We start from the raw sequence: 23,351 nt of genomic DNA, 5'->3' as shown, positions 1-23,351 counted from the left end.
TTCTTATAAAACACATGCAACCTTTGCATGAGCAGTAATTCCCTGATTTGATAGGCCTTCTCAAGGAGATCTTTGTTAACTTCATTTGATGCAGAAAGGGTGACATATATAAACAAGAAATCATCTATAGGTGAGAAGTCTCCTTTGAAATGGGGGACAATCTTCTAGGCACTTCTCAACCCAGAAAATAACATTTACCCAGAAAGGAAGTAAATGCAATTGCTCCCATCTCAGTAGCTCAGAGAAAAGGAACTGTAGGAGAAAGCATTCATGGAAACCAAATAAGTTATCACATTTACGACATCTACTGTACTACCTAAATTTTTCCCTTAAGAACAAAGCAGGTATGAAGATTGAAATATGCCTGAGAAACCATATTGAAATATGCTTGAAACAAAAGATGTATACACTAAAACACCATTTTTAAAAATGTGATCTCTGGATACTCAGCTCTGGTATTACCCCAAATAGTGGTAATTTTCTTAAAATTTCTGGGTTCTCCCAAAGACCAAATGAATCAGAGTAACTAAAGATGTAGCCAGAAATATGAATAAGCTCTTAAAGTGCCTCTTGTGCTTGATAGATTTTAGAATCCCCAACAGCATGTACTCAATATTATCACTTGCATAAAGGGAGGATGGAAATGGTGTAGGATAGTCTTCAGATTCCCAACTGTGAAAAGGAGGATTTGGACCTCAGACACTGTTTAATATTGTTTATTTGTTTATAAACTTGTCCAAATGGTAACTGACAGCAGTTGGTAGAGAGTACGAGGACAAGCATATAGAAAAGAGGAGGAGTGACCGAACTACCCTCAAAGGAAAAAGAGAGAAATCAAGTGAATTTTATAAGCCTACAGTAGTAGTAGAAGCAACTTCTTTTGTGAAACAAGTTATTACAATGGTGCATCATGGGAACACAGGTTCAGGGCAGTAAAGAAACCTTCAGCCAATGATCCTTCTAGTGTACAGAATAAAAAGTCTTGAAAGGGCAAATCTCCTTATTACTTAAAGAGTCTGAAGGAGCAGGGAAAAAGAAGCCCCATCAGGGCTGGTTTCTGTGGGTAGTAGAAAATTGCTCTTGTTTGGGGTCCTGAGATGACAGCTCCACATGACTCACCTGGCTCAGAGAAGAGAGTCCGATAGCCATTGTTTGAGTATGGTTTTTATCCATTTCCAAGGAGAGGACTCTGACACTGAGAATTCCTGTTCCCATAAACATATAGGGATGCTCATTCCTTGGTCTAAGGTCTGGCCATTAGACTTACCTTTTCCACCAGGTTGTGTAGGGGCATGCGATAATTATGGTGGCAGGGGTAGTAGAAGGTCAGAGTATAGCCACTTAGTGTGTGTTTGTGACTTCCCCAGGAAAACAGGTGGGGAGAGGTGGGTTACAACCATTTCACAGGTGTCTGTGACTTCCTTAACACATCCTCTTTTGTGACTGGAGAAGGGAAAGAAGGAAGAACACACACTGGCAGGTCAGAAACCAGGGGAGCAGCAACTAGTGGAGGTTAGATTACTTTTATTTTCTTTGTCAAGTTGAGACTGGATCATCTATTGAAAGAGGGGAAGCTTTGAAGTAAACTCGTGGCAGAAAGAACTGACACAGCAAAACGCAAAGACTGCTCTGCAGAATCACCCAGTGGCCTAAACAAACATGGAGCTGAGTGCTTCTGATTAGTGCAATGCAGTAGTAGGTTCAGAGATTGAGAGAGTTGATGGTCCAGGTTCCTGCCATGAAGATCTTTCAGTCTAGTTAAGGAGACAGGAAATAAAAGAAAAAAATAAGATAAGAACTGATAGTATATGGCAGTATATACTTGATACTAATTGAGTGGAAAAGCCAATAAATATCAATTGAAAGGGAGGGGAATGCAATCGTAGCCTTTTCTGGAGTCCCCAAGCTATCTACACATCTTACTACATATTTTAATTGGTCTCTGAACCCTAAAAGATGATGTCTTTGAAAGATCTTGGTTGGGTTGAAACCATTATTCACTGATTATTTTTCTCGTTGGTGTTAAAGGAGTATTTTTCTCCATTAAATAGAATAAACAAAAAGCATTAAATCAGAACTCTTCAAGAATACTATTACTTTTCTTATCAAATACAAGAAACATTATCAATACTAAGCAGGATTTTGCATTAAAGTATTATGACTTAAATTACATAGGGAGAAAATTCTCCTATCTGCCTGGTAGCAATTTTGGATGAAAAAATGAAATACAAACAAATAATAAACCAAGTGCAGTAAACCCTGGTGGACAATTAAGGGCAAAAACCAACCACATGTTTAGGAAAGTCCAAGATGAAAAATGACCCTATTATTTCTACACTCATGCTGTGTATCTGATGAACCAATTTTAATTAAAAACAGACACGATGATTTTTTTTAATGTAGTGAATTCTCAGTGCCTGCAAAGTTTACAAAGATTATAGAAGTGCATTTAGAAAAAAGAAACTCATTGTCACGTAAAATCTTGTCTGTGTTTTTTATGCTCCGTTGCACATTCTTGAGAGAGTTAAAGGAAAAAAAAAACACAAACAAGAACAACCCATATATGTGTTTAATAATTTATGCATTTAGTATGGAGGATGTTGCATGTTTAATTAAAAAGGAACTGGTTGCATATAATATAAAGGTACTTGACTGTTTCCTCAATTCTACTAAAGTAGACAGAAAACAGTAACCCGTTCTTTCAAATAGTGTAAACATTAAAGAAATGCCTCTGGTGGCCTGCACCCTGCTAGTTTTTCAAAGCCAAAACATAAACCAAAGAAGCACTTGAATTTCCAAAAGAACAGCCATTAAATGCAAAAAAAAAAAATGGTCGGTTCTGCATACTTTGGTAACATTGGTGACATTGACATTCTATCTACACTTCTTTACTTTAAGTAGAACCACTCACCCCTCCCTGCCTTATGCCCTGCCCACTGTTGTTTTATATTCTTGATGCATTTGGTTTTTTGTGGCTGGAGTTAGTTACTTGTGTCCTTACTTGAGCCATATACACTTATCTCTGCCTTTATCCAAGTGATTCCTCACCTATACAAGATGCAAAAGTTTTATTGCTGATGGAGGGAGGGGTGAGCATTTCTCAGCCTGGATCCTGCCAAAGTGCTTCTCCGGGTGCATGTTTTCCATTGTCATCAACAACCTCTTAGTTGTTAAATCCAATGGAAACATTGCAATCATCTCCTTATTTGATAGCTCTGCTTAGGTTGGCAAACTTGAGGAATGCTTTTTCTCTCTGCCTCTCTGAATTGCATGAAAAAATCCTCTTCTAGGTTTGCCTCCTTCTTGATTCTCCTCACTTCCTTTATTTGTTCTGCCTGTGGGTTCTGACCTTAGCCATTTTCTAAATGCTGATGGGTCCTAAATCTTCCCAACCCAGATCATTTCCCTAAATTTTCAATTTATGTGTCCACTGCTTCAATGCACTTCCACTTAGAAGCTCTGCAACAACTTCAAATTCAATCTGTCTAAAACTGAATCCGTACTCTCCCTCACTCTCTCATTTTCCAATTCTGCTCCTTCTACTCTTTCAATTATTTAGTCATTGTGCTAGTTTGAAACTGTTGTGTACCCCAGAAAAACCATGTTCTTTTTATCCTACTTCAGTATTATAGGGTGGGACCTCTTGTTTAGATTGCTTCCATTGAGATGTGACACACTTACTGCTGCTGTGACCTTTTGATCAGATGGAAATGTGACACTACCCGTTCAAAGTGGGTCTTAATTAGTTTACTGGACTCCTTAAAAGAGCTAGCACAGAAAGCAGAAAGTGCAAATGCTTGGAACCAGAATGAAGAAGTTCAGAAAGGAGACCACTGGAACCAGGAACTGAAAGCCACAAAACCTAAGACCAAAGGGCCAGCAGACATTTCCATGTGCCTTCCCACGTGACAGAGAAACCCCTGATGCTGACTTTCCTTCAAGAAGTTGTTCTCTTTTTGGTCCCTTATTTTGGACATTTTTATGCCTTAGAATTGTAACTTGTGACCTTCCTAAAGGTCAGTCCATTTCTGGTATACTACATTCCAGCAGCTTTAGCAAACGGAAACAGTCATGAGTAACTTATTCTGTGCCAGATGTCAGGCACCTCACTGCTTATACCCAAGCAAGATCTTCTGAGAGAAATCAGTCCCTAACCCTTCTCAATTCTGTCTTCCTAGCAAGTCTTTCCACAGCTTTGATTCTAGCTCTTATCATGTCTTACTTGGATTCAGTTCACAGTTTTCTTACTTTTCTCATCACTTCAAGCCATTCTTCATCCACCCACATATCTGGGTAAAAAGCAAAAATAATCTTGCCATTTTCTTATTAAAACACCTCACAGCACACTGAAGAAGCTTACACAGAATGTGAACTAAATACTTAATGAACTGCATTTAGTTCATATTAGTTGGAACTGTGAACTAATTGGGAGTGAATGGCAGGGGCCAGGATATGCTATGTATGAGGTGACAAGATAAAGCTTAGAGCTTCAGCTAGGCTGTTTGAACAAAAACATCTGGGGGAAAGAAAGAAAGAGGAGTGCAATGGTACTTTCCATCAGAGAAAGTATTTAGTTTTTTTGTATTTAATGTGAACTAAATACTTAATTACATGTCTACATACATGTAAATGCTTGTGCAATTAATAAAATATACAGAATTTTTTATGGTCAAAACAGTTCTTTATTATATATATTTTAGTTAATGAGTATTAAAGCTACTATTACCATCTGAAAACCTTTTTCCTTAAATGATGAGAACCCCTTGAATAATGAAACATTTCCAAACTCTATCCCAGAATGTCTACCCTCCTCTTATGCTTTCTTAGCTAAAACATCCCCATCATTCTAATGGGAGCCAAGTCAGTTCATCCCTCTTGATGACTTTCCCGTATATCATAGCACTTAGCACCCTGAGTTGTAAAAAGAGGTCCGCTTGTCCATCGGCCCATTAGACTGTTATAGTCATTAATATCTGAGATATTTTGTGTATTTATCAAGATCTGTGAAGCCAGCAACAACATTAGATGCAAACAATGGGATCCATTCCTTTTGAACCCTTGATTTAGGGAACAAAATTCTGGCCCTCCTCTAAAATATTGCTCCCTCACAGAGTGGAGAACAGTCCCCATGGCCAAAGGGGAGATTCAGACCCAGATCTCACCCTTGTTTTCTAGACCACATTTCCATATTGGGAACCCCCAAATTCCCTGCCAAACCAGTCTGCGCCTAATTCTAGGGCTTTCACAAGCCTCTTCTATGGGTTCAAATTCCTGGTAGCTCAGTGCACCATCTTTGCATGCACCTCTAAACTGGGGGCAGAGTAGGGACTAGGGGAGGAGCAGGGCCAAAAGAAGGGAGAGGAGCTAGGGAAGTGAATGGCAGGGGCCAGGTTATGCTATGTATGATGTGACAAGATATTGCTTGGAGCTTCAGCTAGGCTGTTTGAACAAAAACATCTGGGGGAAAGAAAGAAAGAGGAGTGCAATGGTATTTTCCATCAGAGAATACTAATTTCACACTTAGTTTTCCAAGTCATTATATATTTGCCAGGGCAGGAGGATAGAATTTATTTTATGCAACAATTGATAGCTTAATTCGTGATGTAGTATGCAACCCTCAATTTGCACTCATATCATTGCTGTTAAATGGTTGGGAAGGGCATCCTTGTAATTGTCAAGTATATTATACATATATCTTGACTACTAAATAAACAGATAAATGAATAAAAGACTGAATAAAGATTGAATATATTTATATACTAATTCAATAAATATTTACTGAATGTGTACTGTGTGTGTTTGTGTATGCGTGTGCACAGTGGTGAGAAAAGTGTTGCAACAAACAGTTCCAAGTCTTTTTGTCTAGTGGTAAGCATATATATTAAAATCATCATAAAAATAATAAAATTATCATGTATGCTATATAGCAAAATTAATTGAGATTATAAAGGAGAAACTTGTTGAGGGATGGATTGATGGGAGATAACCAATTGAAGAGGTTGGGGCAGAGAAGAGAGAAGCATTGCAGAAAATAGGAAGAGTTCCCATGGACCCTCTGAAGTGGTATTGAAGTGTAAGTTCAAGACCCTACTCCAGGAAGGCCAGAGTAGAGTGAGAGAGGGCTAGGAGACTCTGAGGCTGGAGAGGGAGAAGAGGACAGATGGCAGGATGCTACTCCTATAGGCCTTAAGAAACATTTTTGTTGTATCATAATTGCAATGGAAGGTTCTGTAAGGTTTTAAGCAGAGACTGGTTGTACTTTTTAAAAACACTAGTCAAGCTTCTATTCAAGAGAGCTAAAATGGTACAGTCATTAATAGATCTGGGGGACAATAGAAGCAAAATTATTCAGGAATATCTAAAAAAAAAAGATATGATCAGATTGTTGAAAATATAGAGCTGAGTAAACTACAGTTCAGTCATCAAAGGTTAATGATGGTCCTTTGAGGCATTTAGATGTAGGATGAGGGACAACCCGTTGGGAATTAGTTATGGAACAGCATTCTGAACAGTGCACCATTTGAATTCCATCTGCATCCTACATGCATGTGTGGATGGGAGGCAGATGCCTTTCTTCCCAGGCCAGCCCCAGAGATCTGCTCTATAAGGACAGTGAATGATTTTTAGGGGGTATACCACTGGAGTGAGTGTTGGGGGTTCAAGGACATAGCAACTAGATAACTCCCAATTTCCACTCCAGATTCAGCGCAAGAAGAAAGAAACAAAAAAGAAAAAGAATGGTAGCCTCGCTGTCATGATGGCACATCAAACTGAGGGCCCCAAGACTAAATACAGAAGTTTCCTGACCTTGGAAATGGAAATAGATCCCTAATGGCCTTTCTGATCCTCACTTTCTTACAGAGGAAAGTCTGCTTGGTGCCAAGAGCAAGCTGACACAACTGCAGAGGGTTCCCACCTGTTACTTCCACGAATAAATTCAGGCTTTGCTCTATTAATGTTAATAGACCTCAAGGACCCCCAACGTCTGAAGAAAACCAGCAGCTTGAAAAAGAAATACAGGAGAATAATTCACTGCTGTGAAAATGGATGGGACTCCGGGGGCTCTGATAGATGCTTAGTGCTTTACATCGGTCCCAGCAGGAAAGGCTGTTGCCTATGCAGGCACTCCTGAATGCAAACAAATTAGTATGGCTAGAATGAACTAGTAGAATGCAAGAGACTGGAGGTTCAGTGGTATAATGTCAAGAAACCTACCAGATGTTTGAGACTGAGAGAGAGTCAGAGAGTTTATAGGAGAAAAGTTAGACAAAATATAGAAGTAAGAGATCCAAGGGTCCTTCTGAAAGGATTTCTAGAGAGAAGTGAACAGCTGCATGGAAAAAAGACATTAACAGAGAAACACTTTTCCAACATTTTCCTTAGGTAAAAAAAAAAGATTGCTTGGCCCATTGAAAATGGCAGAATTGGTAAATGAAGCGGGTAAAAAGAGCCTTCACCTACACACATGATATTGATTAGAAATGCTATTGGCTGCCAGAGATAGTTGTGGTAGTTAGATTCAGTTGTCAACTTGGCCAGGTGAAGGCACATAGTTCTGTTGCTGTGGCCGTGAGCCAATAGTACGTGAACCTCATCTTAGCTGATTACATCTGCAGTCGGCTAGGAGGCATGCCTGCTGCAATGAATGATGTTTGACTTAATTGTCTGGTGCTTAAATGAGAAAGCACAAGGTAGCACAGCCCAAGCAGTTCCAGCATACCTCAGTTTAGCACTCACAGCTCAGCCCAGGCCTTTGAAGATGCAGAGAAAAATCACCCCGGGGAAAGTTGTTGGAACCCAGAGACCTGGAGAGAAGGCCAGCAGAGATCACCCTGTGCCTTCCCACCTAAGAAAGAACCTCAGTTGAAAGTTAGCTGCCTTTTCTCTGAAGAACTAACAAATCCCCTTTTATTAAAAGCCAATCCGGTGGGCCACGGTGGCTCAGCAGGTAAGAATGCTTGCCTGCCATGCCCGAGGACCTGGGTTCGATTCCCGGTGCTTGCCCATGTAAAAAAAAAAAAAAAAAAAAAAATTTATTATGGGCAGGCCACGGTGGCTCAGCAGGTAAGAATACTTGCCTGCCAAGCCTGAGGACCCGGGTTCGATTCCCGGTGCCTGCCCATGTAAAAAAAAAAAAAAAAAAAAAAAGCCAATCCATCTCTGGTGTGTTTCATTCCGGCAGCTAGCAAACTAGAACAATAGTCAACATAAAAGCAATTATTTGAGCAAATGAGAAGGACTTTTGTTGAAGGGATTTTGTTTTTGTATTGTCATACAATGGAAAATTGAGCTTAATGACCCATGGAGGAACCACAAAGGATCCATGTTCCATCTGTTTGATATTCTTAATGTATGGCTTATCCCCCTCCTGGTTCCAGAGGACTGCTCACCTGGCATGGAGCGCCCCATCCACATTCCATGGAAGAGAAGGGTAAATAGACTCAGGCATAGGCCAGTCTTTTTAACTCAGTGTTTGAAAGCTCTGCCTATCAGTCACTAAATTTTAGTGGCACCAGTTACATAGAACAATAGAATATATGGCTAACAACATTTGCTTTTGACTCCTACTCCCAGAAGTCTAAATTTTCCTCTATTACTTGTGGCCTGAATGATCTTGAATAAGTTACTCAATCTCACTGCCTTGGCTAATCACATCTATACCTACAACAGATGATCGTAATCTTAATAAATATTTTTTGTTACTCTAATTATATGTGGGATCCCCCATTGCCGAGCCTATATTACATTACACATCTTGCAAAAGTATTTGATTCTGAAAAAAATATATAATATATCATCTATTTCAGTTTTTATAACTGACATATAGACTAAGTAGAGAAGACATAATTATAATTGTAGAACAGAGATAAATATTTTAAATCTTAGCAACACAAAAATGAAAATAACACATTGAACAAAAGAGGTGCAGAGACAAATTAGGGTAACAAAGTCTTCATACCTCACATCAGAGAGTCAACATCTATTGATGTTGGTAAATAGAAAGCAGGCGTGAAAGTTGGTAAATAGAAAATAGATATGAAATGTATTCTTTGAAGTTATTGTTTTTGCAGAGTGAGACTTGCGTGAGGTCAGGGAAAAGATGTGTACTTCTTTTCTTATTTTTATTCCCTCTGTTCAATTTTGTTTTAATTCATAAGAATATGGTAGTTTTGTGATTAAAAAAAGGTTCATGATAGAGTAAACAAAAGAAAAGATCATTTGGAAATTCGATGGGCGATGATAGATCTAGGGAAACAGAATGGAAGTAGGGAGATCAGTTCCATGGCCATTACAAAAGCCCAAGTGGGAAATACCAGTAAGAGTAGAGTTGGAGGGAACTTGTACCTTTGGAAGATATGTTGGCTGCAGAGGAGTTAGAGGGGAAACAGAGGCTTCAGAGATGACCCTCTCTTTGCTTTTGGCACACCTCGGTAGAGGTAGTCATGTGTGTTTAGAAGGGGAAAATCAAAGAAGAACAAACATAAGCATGAAGACTGAAAGCTCCATTGAAGAGACATTGCATGTATACAGCATATCAATTTGGTTCCTCTCCTGGCCTTCTGATGGTTGTCACTTTACTTCCTGGGATTACCAACGAATTTTAGAGAGACACTTAGTGGATTTGAAAAGTTGTTTTGGCATTTTGCCCAGCAGAGCTGAGGATGCAAGCTTGCTTTGCACATTGGTTACTAAATTCTGCAAGGATCTGATAGGCCTTGTGTACCCATAGCCTTTTCCTTTAAGCCAGGAAACCTTTTTCCAGTCCCACTCCAGAGTCTTTCCCTCAATTCTAGATTGCTTTTGCAAAGAATAGTGATCACGTGTATAAAAAATAGTTATCATAAAATAAAATAGCTGCCAATTTTATTGTAGTATCAGCATTCTTGATTTAATTTCCTACCTTCCAACTGAAAAACAAACAGAAACAACAAAAATCCAAGTTCCACGAGCGTGGCAATCTCATGAGATTTATATGACTGGACTTCAGAGGTGAGGATAATTTGCAAACCAGCATTTGCATTTAATTGCATATGCACTGCTTTCTACTTTTTAAAAAGTCATTACTGTGCTGGTTTGAAACTGTTATGTATCTCAGAAAAGCCATGTTCTTTTAATCCTAATCTAATCTTGCGGGGGGCAGGTGAAATTTCAGGTGGGATTTTTTTTATAAGATTATCTCCATGGAAATGTGAGCCTGCCCATTCAAGATGGGTCTTAATTAGTTTACTGGAGGTCTTAAAAGAGCAAACACAGAGGACAGACACAGACATTTTGAGATGCAGACAAAAACACCCTGAGTTCTAAACAAGGACAGAACAAGGACTCACAGACATAATCAGAACTGGAGAGAGCCAAGAAAAGCTAAGAGATAAAATTCAGAGTTTTCTCTGGAGAAGCTAAGTGAGGCCCCACAGATGCTTGGAGAGAAAGCCATTGGACTCAGAAGCTGAAAGCAATGAATCAGCAGCCCAAAAACCTCAGATGCCAACCACATGCCTTCTCAGCTGTCATGCATTAATTTGGACATTTTCATGGCCTTAGAATTGTAACTTGAAACTTAATAAATCCCCATTATACAAGCCAATCCATTCTACTATATTGTATTTCCAGCAACTTTAGAAAACCTAAACAGATTTTGGTACCATAGAAGTGGAGTGCTTCAGTTTGCAAATGCCAAACATGTTGGAATGGCTTTTTACATGGACAGGGGAAGAATTCTGGAGGAATTGTGAGTAGATGAATAATAAAGGCCTGGATTGTTTTGAAGAGACTGTTGGTAGAAATAAGGATGCTAAAGGTGCTTCTGATGAGGCCTTAGATAGAAATAAGGAATGTGTTATTGCAAACTGAAAGAAAGGTGATCCTTGTTTTAAAGTGGCATAGCATTTGCAAATTGAATACTGGTATTGGATGGTACACGAATTTGAAAATGATGAGTTCGGCTATCTAGCAGAGGAAATTTCCAAACCAAATGTGGAAAATGCAGGCTGATTTTTCCTTGCAGCTTTTAGTGAAATGTGACAGGAAACAGATAAGCTGAGAATTGAACTCTTGAGTACAAAGAAATTAGAAATTGATGATCTGGAAAATTCTGGACTTCCAGAAAGTGAGAGCCCAGAGAATAGTGCCCTAAGTGAGGATTTAACATAACATGGACCCAATCAGCCATTTCAGAATAAAAGCAAGATTGGAAATGCAGTTATCCAAAAAGGGTTTGTAGAGAAACCTATTGTCTGATGGCTTTGATCACTGTTTGTGGCATGCCAAGTAAACAATTTTTTATGAGATCTGTATAAATGGAACCACTGCCAGTCTGGACTAAAAGGGTCAGTAAAGGGACAACCTGAAGGAAAAATGATTTCAAAGACAGAACTATGAAAGCTATCAAGCCACACACACCCATGCATGTGGAAAGAGTGAGCTTGTCCCAGAGGCAGAGGGTGGGCCTTCCACCACAATGTTCAGGAAGAGTTTTTCCACCTCAGGCCTCAGAGAGGGTGGAGCACATTCCCCAGGGGTTTGGAATAGCCTGGCTGCCGACCAGTTGTTCTGAAGGGATTAAGAGTATGACCTGGAGATGATTGAAAGTCCACCCAGATGCTTGAAGAGGGTGGGGCTGAGAACAAGGTGGTCTCCCCAATGTTCCCCAATGTTGCAACCCTCACCCCAGTGTTTGCAGCAAGCAGGGTTGCTGTGTAAGCCTTTGGAAAGGGTGGGACTGCTGCTCTCTCAAGCCCGAAGGATAAGACATCATTCTATAAATGACTCTCAGACGTTAGAATCTAATGGAATTTGCCCTGCTGGTTTTCAAAACCATGTGAATCTGCTGACCCCTATTTTCCTTCCATCCTCTTCCTATGGCACTAAGAATGTTTATCCTATGACTCTCCCTCTTTTATATATTGACAGCAGATAATTTGTTCTGAGTTTCACATAGCCACAGCCAGAGGAGAATTTTGCCTTAGGACAAACCATGCCTGTAATGACTTTGATGAAATTTTGTACTATTTCTGCCTTTGTATTATATTTGTATTGTTACTGAAATGGTTTAACACTTTCATGATATTATGATGGAATTAATGCATTTCGTATAGGGAAAGAACATTTTTTCTGGGGATCTAGAGGGTGGAACATGCTTATTTCAAACTATTATGTATCTCAGAAAAGCTGTGTTCTTTTTTTTTAATACTTTTATTAACCTATCTTCACACACATATAGTCCATATATGGTGTACAATCCATGGCTCACAATATTATCACATAGATGTGTGCTCATCACCATGATCATTTTTAGAACATATAGAAAAGTCATGTTCTTTTAATCCAGATACAGATGTTTAGAGATGCAGACAGAAATACCCCAGGCCCTAGGCAAGGACTCACAGAAATAGCCAGAACTGGAGAGAGCCAAAGGAAATATAGAGAAGAAATCCAGAGTTTTCCTTGAAGAACCTAAATAAGTGCCCACCGTCACTTGGAGAAAACGTCGCTGGAACTGGAAGCTGAAAGCAACAGACCAAAAACAAGGACCTCAGATGTTAACCTTGCCTTTCCAGCTGAAAGAGTTGTCCCAGCCACTACCTGCCTTTCCTCTGAGTTTTAGCAAACCGAAATAATTACCATCATTAGGCATCTCAAAGAGGGACTTAAACATTGGCCATAATTTTCTGCATGCTATGTGGCAATTTTATAAAAATTTATCAGGGACAGGTACACTGTGATAGCACCCTTCTCCAAAACACAGCTCTACTCTGCAGACCCAACTTCTATTCAACTTCATTCTACCACCACAAAAGTTTGTGCATATGTTTACTTCCTTGCTGAGAATTCTCTTATCTTTTCTTTTCATTCTCTCTTTTTAATTAAAAGATCACTGTTACTTTTCAGTGTGTGGAAGGCATCTCAGTGTAATGTAATTGAGATTGGTTGAAAGATGGAGATACATGTATCCTATGATTGACCTTGGAGATTTGTGCCAGTTTGAATCTGTTGTGTGCCCCAGAAAAGCCATGTCCTTCAATCCTCATTTATTTTTCTGGGTGGAAGCACTTTGATTGTTTCCATGGAGATGTGACCCACCGAATTATGGGTGGTAACTTTTGATTAGATAGTTTCCATGGAGATGTGTCTCCACCCATTCAAAGTGGGGCTGCTTCCTGGAGCCCTTTAAAAGGGAATCATTTTGGGAAAAAGCTTTAGAACCACCAGAACTGACAGAGCCAACAGAACAGACAGAGCCCCAGGGAAGCCACTGAAGAGAAAGCTAGCAGTAGGCCATGTGCCTTCCCAGCTGAGAGAGAAACCCTGAATATCATCAGACTTCTTGAACCAAGGTATCTTTCCCTGGATGCCTTATACTGGACATTTTTAAGGCTTGCTTTAATTTGGACATTTTCATGCCCTTAAAACTGTAAACTAGCAACTTAATAAATTCCCCTTTATAAAAGCCTTTCTATTTCTGGTATATCACATTCCAGCAGCTTGCAAACTTGAACAAGATTCAAGCAGATAACATCAATATCCTTGCATCCAAAGATCCCAGAACCTACATATGAATTAAAGATCATTCTCTTCTAGACAGGGAAATTTCTATGACTCTTCATATAAATACAAAAATATTAATTCTGATCTCATGAGGTTACTTTGAGAATGAAGTCTGCTATTGTAGGGTTTTGAAGTCTATTACATTCCTCAATTAATTCTTGATGCTCTACCACCCAACCTAGCACTGGTCTCGCTAAAAATATATATGGAAAACAAATGCACAGTTAGCAAGACATCCTAAAACTGCTCTGTTTTTAAATCCAAACACCAACAGTCACCTTGCTCCATTTGTGCACACTTGATATAGCTGAAAGAAAATTAGATGACACAATGAAGATTAGAATAGTTACAAAGTGACAATTTCTAAAAACATAAAAATTTAACAACTAAAAAATTCACATCAGCAATAAGTGGATCTTAAATAGAAGGGATTGTCATCATATAGAACTTTCGCAGTCCCCTTTAATATTGACATCCATGCTGTCCTGATGTATATATTTGAATAAATTAGCATAACCGTAAACCTAAAAGACACTCTTCCTAACAGACTTCTTTCTTTATTCCCAACTTTGTGCTGAACAATTCACTGTTGGAAGCCCAAGCATTGAATGAAATGTAATACTGCTTATTCAAAGTCATTTGAATCACCTACTGTAGGAAGGTTATTATGCAAGATATATTGTGCCAGACCAAGTATTGCACCATGAAGTTAATCCATGAAAATAGTTTCTGAAGAAGAAGAAAGTAATTTGTAGTCACTTAGAATGTCTGTTATAGTCCTTTGAATCACTTCTCCTCTTATATTGGAAATTCAATCTTTGGAGTAGCTGTGAAGGCATTTGATTCATAATGAGTATGTAAACAAACTTAAGGTACATCTTGTAGCCTGAAAATGTATGTATATGCTCTTGCTATGGTGGAAAGATTGGGATATCCAAGGATAAACTGACATTAAACTGTAAAATACTGGTGTATTTATCTACCAGGTGAGTCATTTGAAAATAAACTGGAAAGGCAGAATATTAAAAAGCAAGTCAAGTTAAAAATTGATGAATTTTATCTATATGAGAATATGGCTTAAAAATAGTTAAGAGGGCTGAAGATAGCAGATCCAATAGTTAGTTGTCTTATACGATGCATGATCAAAATGTTTAATTTCAGATATGAATAAATTCAAAATGTCTTTCTTCTTTTAAGCCAGATTTACCAGTTTGGCCTTTGTTCCCTGCTCCTGCTACCAGACTGATTCAGGGCTAAAGTTGATTGACCGAAGCTGCCTGCAGACACCGTGGGAAACCTTCCTGAACAGTGCTTTGTTGAGGTCCACACATTACATTTACTGTGTAACTCACAGGGAACAAAACGAGACAACATCACGAATCAATCATACTGAGTAAATATGTTTCCAAAATGTTCCCACTCCCCAGTTCTTTTTTCCCCATATCTACTCCAAATATATTTCTCAAAATGTTTTTTTTTCCTAAAATGGAGACCACTCAGATTGTGTCCTCTCCTTCTTGCCTTCCTAATGGGAAGAGAAGAAGATCATCAATCATTAACAGCAAATGGCAGTTGCAGTGAAGCAACACCGAAAGCTGGCTTCATGTCCAGGACAGTTCGCTATTTGTGGCTTCCAGTGCTCTACATATTCAGAGAACTTTCTCTACTAATGAACTATAGAAAAGATCCCTGAAAATATACTCTTCAAAATAAGATCATTTAAATGGCTAATTCAGAAACCAGTGCATGTAAGATACAATCTAATGCCAACCACTGAAGCACCTGAAATCTTTCTATAGAACTGATAAATCTCCAGAAAAGGAAAGAAAAATGAAGTCCAAAAAGACACAGTTTTGAGCAAGATAAGCTTACGCAGCCACTTCCTTTAAATTAAATGTGTTTCTAGGACTCTCCTTTCCAACTCTCTATTCGTTGATTATTTTACTTTATCTTTTAGATCATCTGGATACCCAAGAACCAAAAACACATCCAAGTTGTCCAGCTACTCATATTTTGCCTTCCTTTCTCTTTTCTACAATTGTGAATTTTAAGGTCATGATTGCTACCACATAACTAAGCACAACTCATAATTGCTCTGACTAAACTTACTGAACAAGAAACTGAAGCAAATATGTAAAAATATTCTCAAAACTCCAGCAGTTAGGTAAGATTTATATTTAGAAATAGAGTTAACTAAGGCATTAAAAATGATTGCAACATGGTTATACTTCATTAGATGTTCACAGACTAGACAATGATGATAGTCAGAGACTGTAGACTTCTACTTGTTGACTAGATAACATCCTGTCTCTCCAATCCTAAAAGTATTTACTGTTCTGTTTAAATGAAGTTGACATTTTATCATACAGCTAAAAAGTTTTCAGCCAATGAAAGGACACCTGAATGCCACAAACATAATTTATTAGTTTATATAAAATTTGCATTAAACTCATCAATCTTTTGGGAAAAAAAGTCAAATATGAATTGTGTAGTTTAAAGGGGAAAAAAAAGCCTATGCAACTTCTTCTCGAACCATGTAATCAACTGCAGGTAAATGTACACCACGGCAATGCCACCAAAACAAATCCTTGAAAAAACAATAAGCAGCCACCTCTCCAGAGAAAATGAGAAGGAGGAGGAGGAGAAAGTAAAGGAGGGGGATGAAGATATACAATTGTATAAATTTTCGAAATGAAAGCAATCCCTGCACTGTGAACGGTAGCTTGTCTCATAGAATTCCCAAAGGGTCCCTGGTAATGTTGATATTAGAGAAAAAAATGGACGTTCATGCCAAGGGTGGCTTCCCTCTCTTACTTGTGATAATGCCCTACATCCCACTTTCCTTTCTGTGCTCCTGAAGACACTCTTGCATGCTGGATCCCTCTATTTTCCATTCAAATCCTTGATCCCCAAGTAGACCCTCCATGAGATACACTGTGCTGCCACAAAGGAGGAGGAGACTGGCTCAAATAACTGGGGCAGTTGGGAGACAGGAACAGGAGGAAAGGAAGGATAGCTCAACCTCCTGGTATTTGCTATGAGGAGTGAAGAGGGGTGCTTTTCCTCAATTTAGCAAAGCAGTGAAGAATTAGAGAAGCCAGAGCCAGGCCTGGCCCATGCAGTCAGATTTTAGAACTGGAATCCATAAAGCACCAACAATATGATATTTCCAGTTAACAAAATGCCTACACCGACTTAGGAGCTTCAATGTCAATTTTTTATTACTCTCCTAAGGCAGTATTCTGTGAACATTTTCCATGTCATTTCAAAACATTTTAATTTTACAAAGAAAATGCAATGACCCTGCAACCACTGCACATTTTTGGTATCAAAGAAAATGTATAAGGACAATTAAATTCTAGCTATTATTCTCTAGACCTAAATGCATATATATTTGAGTCATCCTTAAAGTATATCAGGAACTGAAAATCAGAAAAAGAAATATTTACCATTTCTAATTTAACTAAGATAATTACATTTTGTTTGCATCCTTGTGATACTATCAGTGTTTCACAAATGCCAACTTAAAAGTGAGATTTTTAACCATTCTGGTATTCATTCCACTTGCAATAATTGAGAAATTATTTGAATTAAGGTGTGTTCTCCAACCGTTTGTCATGACCTTATTTCACTAGTAAAATTTCATTGCCATTAATCGCCTCACTTGGTCCACTTTGCTCGATGATGGGGACCCTATCAGGTCCATGCCTTGCTCCTCCTTTAACTTTTTCAAAGCAGAACTTTTGTTACTTTAACTGCACACCTGCAAAACGCAAATAGAACCCTGCAATCTCATATTTTGTCCTTAATGACTTAGTTGTTGTATGTGTGTATGAAAGGAGCTTCTTTATCCATACAACTATAAAGGAGTGAGAATTAAGACCAAACTTATTATGTGTAAAGCAGAAGAAAGCAAGTTTAACAGGAACAGATTTCTTTAGTAGAAGAAAAGTAACTTGAATATCCTCTGCTAGTTATGCAAGCCCAGCAGAAGCCCTTCATTATTCACTGCGGAAAGTCATTTGCATTTTAGATTTTTGCAAAGGTAGTCTTTCCCAGTACCGCTTGGCAAAGCCAGACATTGAGAAGTCCAGAGATATATCTGCTGAGCGACCTAAGAGCTTGCAGAAAGGAAAAGATCCTTACTTTGGGAAACGATAAGTCCTCTCCCATAGGCACTCCTGAGGACCACTGGCGGGAAAGAGCGACGAAGGAGGATTCATCACAGAAGAATAAAGCCCGGATGGGTGATGCGGGTGACACGAGGGCTCACAGCTATGCTCTCCAAACTGTGGCCTGCAGACCTGACATCCGCAGATTGGTCAGCAGATGTGCTTGGAAGAGTAATGGACATAGTGTTCTCCATTACACATACACATGCATACCTCATATATTTTCACAAAAAATTAATTCCAAATAGTAATATTCATACTGGAATACCTTATGGATATTAAATCTGTCATCTGTCAATCTCTGATCTTATTTACTAAAATTAGGTTATAGATGTATTTTTTTAATTGCATTATATTTTGACTAATAGAATTCCATGTTACGTCAAGTTATTTGTAGTTATCACATAGATGTTATTGTTATTACTATTGTGGTACATGCGTTACATAATTCACAAAATGTGATTTGTTGTACAAAAGTGGCCTATTAAAATATGAATGTACTGATGAAAACATTATTAGCCCAGTTCCAAATTATTTGTAAGAACAAATAATAAACAGATCTCCAATGCAAATTGAGATTATGAAGCTAGGACAAGTGAAACATTTAGTGTTTAGCATTCCCCATAGGCATCATTCAAAAAAGAATGATACGATTAAGAAGTATAAGTAGAGTATCTTAAAATTGTATGTGATTGGCTAGCCATCTATTTTTATAAACTCAGGTGCAAAACCTTTTAAGAAATTGTGTAGCTATAAAGATAATAAAATAAAAAAAATGTTAAACCAAACATATTTTTTACTTTGAATAAGAATAAAATAGTTTCATCCAATATGAATTAGTAGACTGTGTTAATGTAGGGGGTGGTGGGGGAGAACAAAACTTCAGAGCAATCACTACACATTCTACTTCACATAGCATAGTCATGATATTGAGAACTTGAATTTAAAACTACTTATAAATTTAATGACAAATGCAGTATAAATTCTCTTAACAAAACTTGACTCCCTGGATGAGCTCTCCAATTTCCATAGAAAACTTACTGGCTGTCAACATGAGGCCAAATTTTCTTAACTCTTCAACATATCTGCCCTTCCTCTCTACTTTCCTGAATTGAATTCTGTCTTTACAAATACTCAATAACCTGTGTTCTCAGTTGGGCTTGTTGGTGTAATTATTTAACTTTATTAACTATTATGTAAAAGGTCAAATATGAATGTTAAACAAAGAGTTGCTCCAATGAAAAGCAAGCTGAACATTTTACAACATTAAAAATACAAATAGATATGAATTGCTAAAAATGTTTCTGTCTAATAAGAGTGTCAATTCTGAAAAGCATAGGGAGTAGGAGAATACATAAAGCAAGAGGGCCTGTGTATTCTGATATTCACACATAAGGTGAGATTCTCCTTCCACTTTAAAGAGATCAGTGTGGAACTTTGATGATGCTTTATAGGCATGACAAAAAAGATTGTGCTGAGAGCCAATATCTGTCTCATAATAAAACAAAAGTCCTATCCTTTCACCAGGGATTGTCAGTGATAGTCCATTGATATTTTTAAGTTAAAATAAAATGTCTATTATGCTAAATTCATTCCGTATTGTAATTGACATTTTTATATAAATGTACTACTGCTATATTACCACATTAAATACACAGGTTTCCACTATAATAAAACTTCCACTGTAATATATTCATAGGGATCCACGCAAGCCATGAGGAATATTGTCTTAATGAATGAACTTGCTGTACATTGATTAATTCAATGACCCTCAATCTAAAGAGCAATTGCTCTCCGAGTCATATCAAAAGAAATGTGGTCTTATAGCCAGATAAAACATCAGATATATAGAGTACAAATCAGAATTTGGGCATATGAGAGGGAGAATTGCCTGACTTGTCAATCTTTGAAAACACATGCTATAAAGTACTCATGCTGAAAGAAAATAAATGTTTCAGCAGAACGCATGCCACAGGAAACTCTTACTACAGGAAACACAGGCTACATGAGAACTGTTGCTGCAGGAGGAGACAAGCTATGAATATCCATGCTATACAGTAAATAATTCTAATACAACCCACAGTATAGAAAAGCATATGCAATAGGTGAGCCCGTTTTGTAAGATAATCCATACCACAGGATAGACAGTTTATAAACTAACACATATCACACAAGAAAGCATGCTACCAGTGGATCACATGCTATGGAAGAGCTCATGCTATGAAAGGAAGCATATTTTCATTTACTTAATAATTATTTTATGGACACAAAAAATGGATCTTGTTATAACAGTGGCAGGTCTTGACTGAAGGTCAGATATAACTGCAAATCCTCCAAATCCTGAAAACTGGGGCAATAGTAATGTAAACTAAGCTCTTTGAGCATTGACTATCAGATAGGCAATGTTCTGAGAACTTTACAAGTAATCACTCACTTCAACTTCAAAACAACCGTGTAAGGTTGGTACCATAATGAGCCCCATTTTATAGATGAGAAAACCGAGGCACAGACATGATGTGAATTATTCAAAATAGCACTAATACCTCAACAAAATGCTAAACACTTGAATCCAACAGCATCCCAAGAACGCAAGGGTGGTTCAACATGAAAAAATCAATCAATGTAATATATCATACTAATAGAGTAAAAGAGAAAAATAAAACATATATTCTTCTTAATTGACAAAAGAAAATTGTTTGCCAAAACCCAAAACACTTCATGATAAAAACACTTAGTAACTTAAGAATAGACAGTAACTTCATAAAGGATACGTATGAAAAATCCATTATACGCAATGCTGAAAGACCGAAAGCCTTACTGCTAAGGTCAGGAATAAAGCAAAGATTCCCAATTTTATCACTTAATTTCAATAATTATCCTGGAAATTCTATCCAGAGCAATTAGGCAAGAAAAAAGTGATAAAATTCATCAAAATCAGAAAGCAAGAAGTGAAACTATTTCTATTCACAGATGGCATGACCCCTTACATAGACAATCCAAAAAATCCACAAGAAAATAATTAAAGCTAATAATCAAATTAGAGTTGATAATCAAGGTTAATATGCAAAAATTTGCGGTGTTTCTATACATTAGCAAAGAAAAATCTGAAATGGAAATCAGAGAAAAAAATCCCACAGCAGTATTTAAAATATATATATTAAGAATAAATTTAATCAAAGAGGTTAACAAATTGTTCACTGACCATTACAAAATATTTGCTGAAGGAAATGGAATAAGACCTAAATGACACTTTGCTCATTAATAGGAAGACTTAGTATTCTTTTTTTTTCATATAAATACTTTTTGGTGGCAAGTCAATCTGAGGGGTATAAACTCTTTGGGGCATAAGATAAATAGCATGATTAACTCTGTCAACTTCCTTTCAACATCCATCTTGGGAGAGGTGGGGAAATAAACAAACCAGTTGACTAAATAACAGACTAACAAAACTTTGTATCCCAGCATCTTTAGAGTTAAAGTTCTGGAAGAGAATAAGATTCTACTCATATCAGGTCTCCAAATTGAGGCTATCTTTCGGCTACCATGGCTGCTATTTCAAGTTATTGGAGATGTGAGTGTGCATAGGAAATGTGTTCAAACTCAGCATTCCAGTATCAAGCTAAAAAATTCACAAGTATGACAAACACTTTTAAAGAGGCTTTATAAAAATGTCATTAGCCTGCTGGGAATATCAAGTTATTTGTCTTAGAAAATTACTCAAATTCTGCATCTGCAAACTTCTTCTGGTGTCATTTAACTAGCTTCTGTATTCACTATGCCTGCATTAAAATGGTCATTGTAACTAGAAGTATGATTAGATTCAAATTCAACTTTTGGGGGACAAGAAAAATGGTGCAGGAATGAACTTCTTATTCTATTCATTTATGAAACATAGAATGTCAGGTTCTTCCACTTGCATTAATGCTAAAACTGATTAGTGAGTTCAGTGCTGTCAGCCTGATAATTCCAAGGTAAAATTCCTCATCATATTTTCACCTAATCATTTAGTTTCCATTTGATATTTGTTTAGATTCATTGTTACATTAGAGGTTGCAAAATGGTTATTTTCTAATTCCATTTCTTTCTGAATTCATTAGATAAAATTCTTCTATAAAGAAAATCCTTCCCTCCTTAATTAATTGGTAATACTGAAATAAATAAGTACAGGCAAATGAGATAAATGTCTGATTCTCTTCTTACATTACAAATTTTTAGAGTAAAAATTGATACCCTAGCAACCTTTAATGGTAACCAGTATATATCACTTAAGGTTCTTTAAAGGAAGGCTACAAGTTGGAAACTGATGGAGGTGAAATGGAATTTCTTAGGTAAAGCTGGATAGCTGAAGTAGATACAAAAATTCTTCTTTCTGACTACTAAAATCCTTAGTTTTGACTTTTAAATCCTACAGATGATTGGCTGGGGAGACTCCATTCACTGTCTAGGAAAATATTTGTTGATTGTAGATTAAATCAGCTGCAGATGCAATTAATTGACTAGAAGCAAATCCATTTATGGAACAACTTCATGATAACAATAAAGCCAGTGCTTGCTTAATCAAACAACTGGACACCATAAACTAACCAAGTTGACATGTGAACGTGACTATCACATGATTTTTTTTCTTTTAATGTCACTATGAATTCATTCATTTCTTTATGCTGAGGTTGTCTCAATTTGGGCCAGTGACAGACTTTGAATTCTTGCCTATGTTTTTTGGAATGAAACTTTTAAAGTATGATAGCTTTCTTGCCTTCTAGCCCGAGAAGATATTCCAGTTCCACCTGGAACATTTTCATCTCCAGATCTAGATCGAATCATTTCTTGAAAGCCCTCTGGTTCTTTTTATTTGTAACTGGTATTTAGAATATGTAATTTAAGAGCTAGAAGAAAATAATGTTGTGAATATTAATGCTTCAAGATTTTTGATTGGAAAGAATAAGAAAATATCTATGTTTTCTAAAGAGCAAAAACTATAGAGGTGCACAACTCCAAAGTTTTAAGATCCAAAGTTTTCACCTAAATGCTGTGATAAAACCACTTCATCTATTTTCAACTGTTATAATTTCAAAATGCCAATAACAATATGATTCTTAAAAATAAGACATTTTAATGCAATGAATACTTATTTGCAGTTCTTTTTACATAGAATGTATATTTTGCTTTGAATATATCCATGAAGCAGCCTTGAAAACTGTCTCAATGCCATTTTAAATTAAATTTAAATTCTTTTATAAACTAATTTGCTTACTTGATTAGCTATCCATTAATTTAATAAATAGTTAAGCTCGTTTTAAATTGTTTCCTATTTTAAAAGACTACTTTTTTTTCTTTTTGGATTATTTTTAAAGTACTCTTCTAATTTAAATACTAACAATTTAAGAAAAGTAATAAACTGGAAACCATGGGTCAATTTTATTTACTAATATAATTTTCTTTGATCTTTAACTTTTTTTATTGTATAGAATAACATATATGCAAAGCAAAGTATAAAAAGGCTATAGTTTTCAAACACCCTTCAACAAGTATTATAGGACAGAAACCAGAGATTGTCATGGGCTACCATATGACCCTCTCATATTTTTCCTTCTAGCTGCTCCATAATATAGAAAGGCAGAGGCCTTAAATATTTTT

At 37.1% G+C, this 23,351-nt stretch overlaps 1 non-coding gene across 1 annotated transcript; it reads right to left on the bottom strand.

Annotated features, from left to right (window-relative positions):
• Positions 1-15,036: 15,036 nt before the first annotated feature.
• On the bottom strand, positions 15,037-15,250 carry LOC143653919 (small nucleolar RNA U3). The gene has a single exon (XR_013161613.1). It is a non-coding gene; the product is annotated as a small nucleolar RNA U3 (small nucleolar RNA).
• Between the last annotated feature and the right edge of the window lie 8,101 nt (positions 15,251-23,351).

The sequence above is a fragment of the Tamandua tetradactyla genome, chromosome 1 (genome assembly GCF_023851605.1).
Source record: "Tamandua tetradactyla isolate mTamTet1 chromosome 1, mTamTet1.pri, whole genome shotgun sequence".
Taxonomy (NCBI): Eukaryota; Metazoa; Chordata; class Mammalia; order Pilosa; family Myrmecophagidae; genus Tamandua; species Tamandua tetradactyla.
This window is presented reverse-complemented; position numbering and strand designations above follow the sequence as displayed.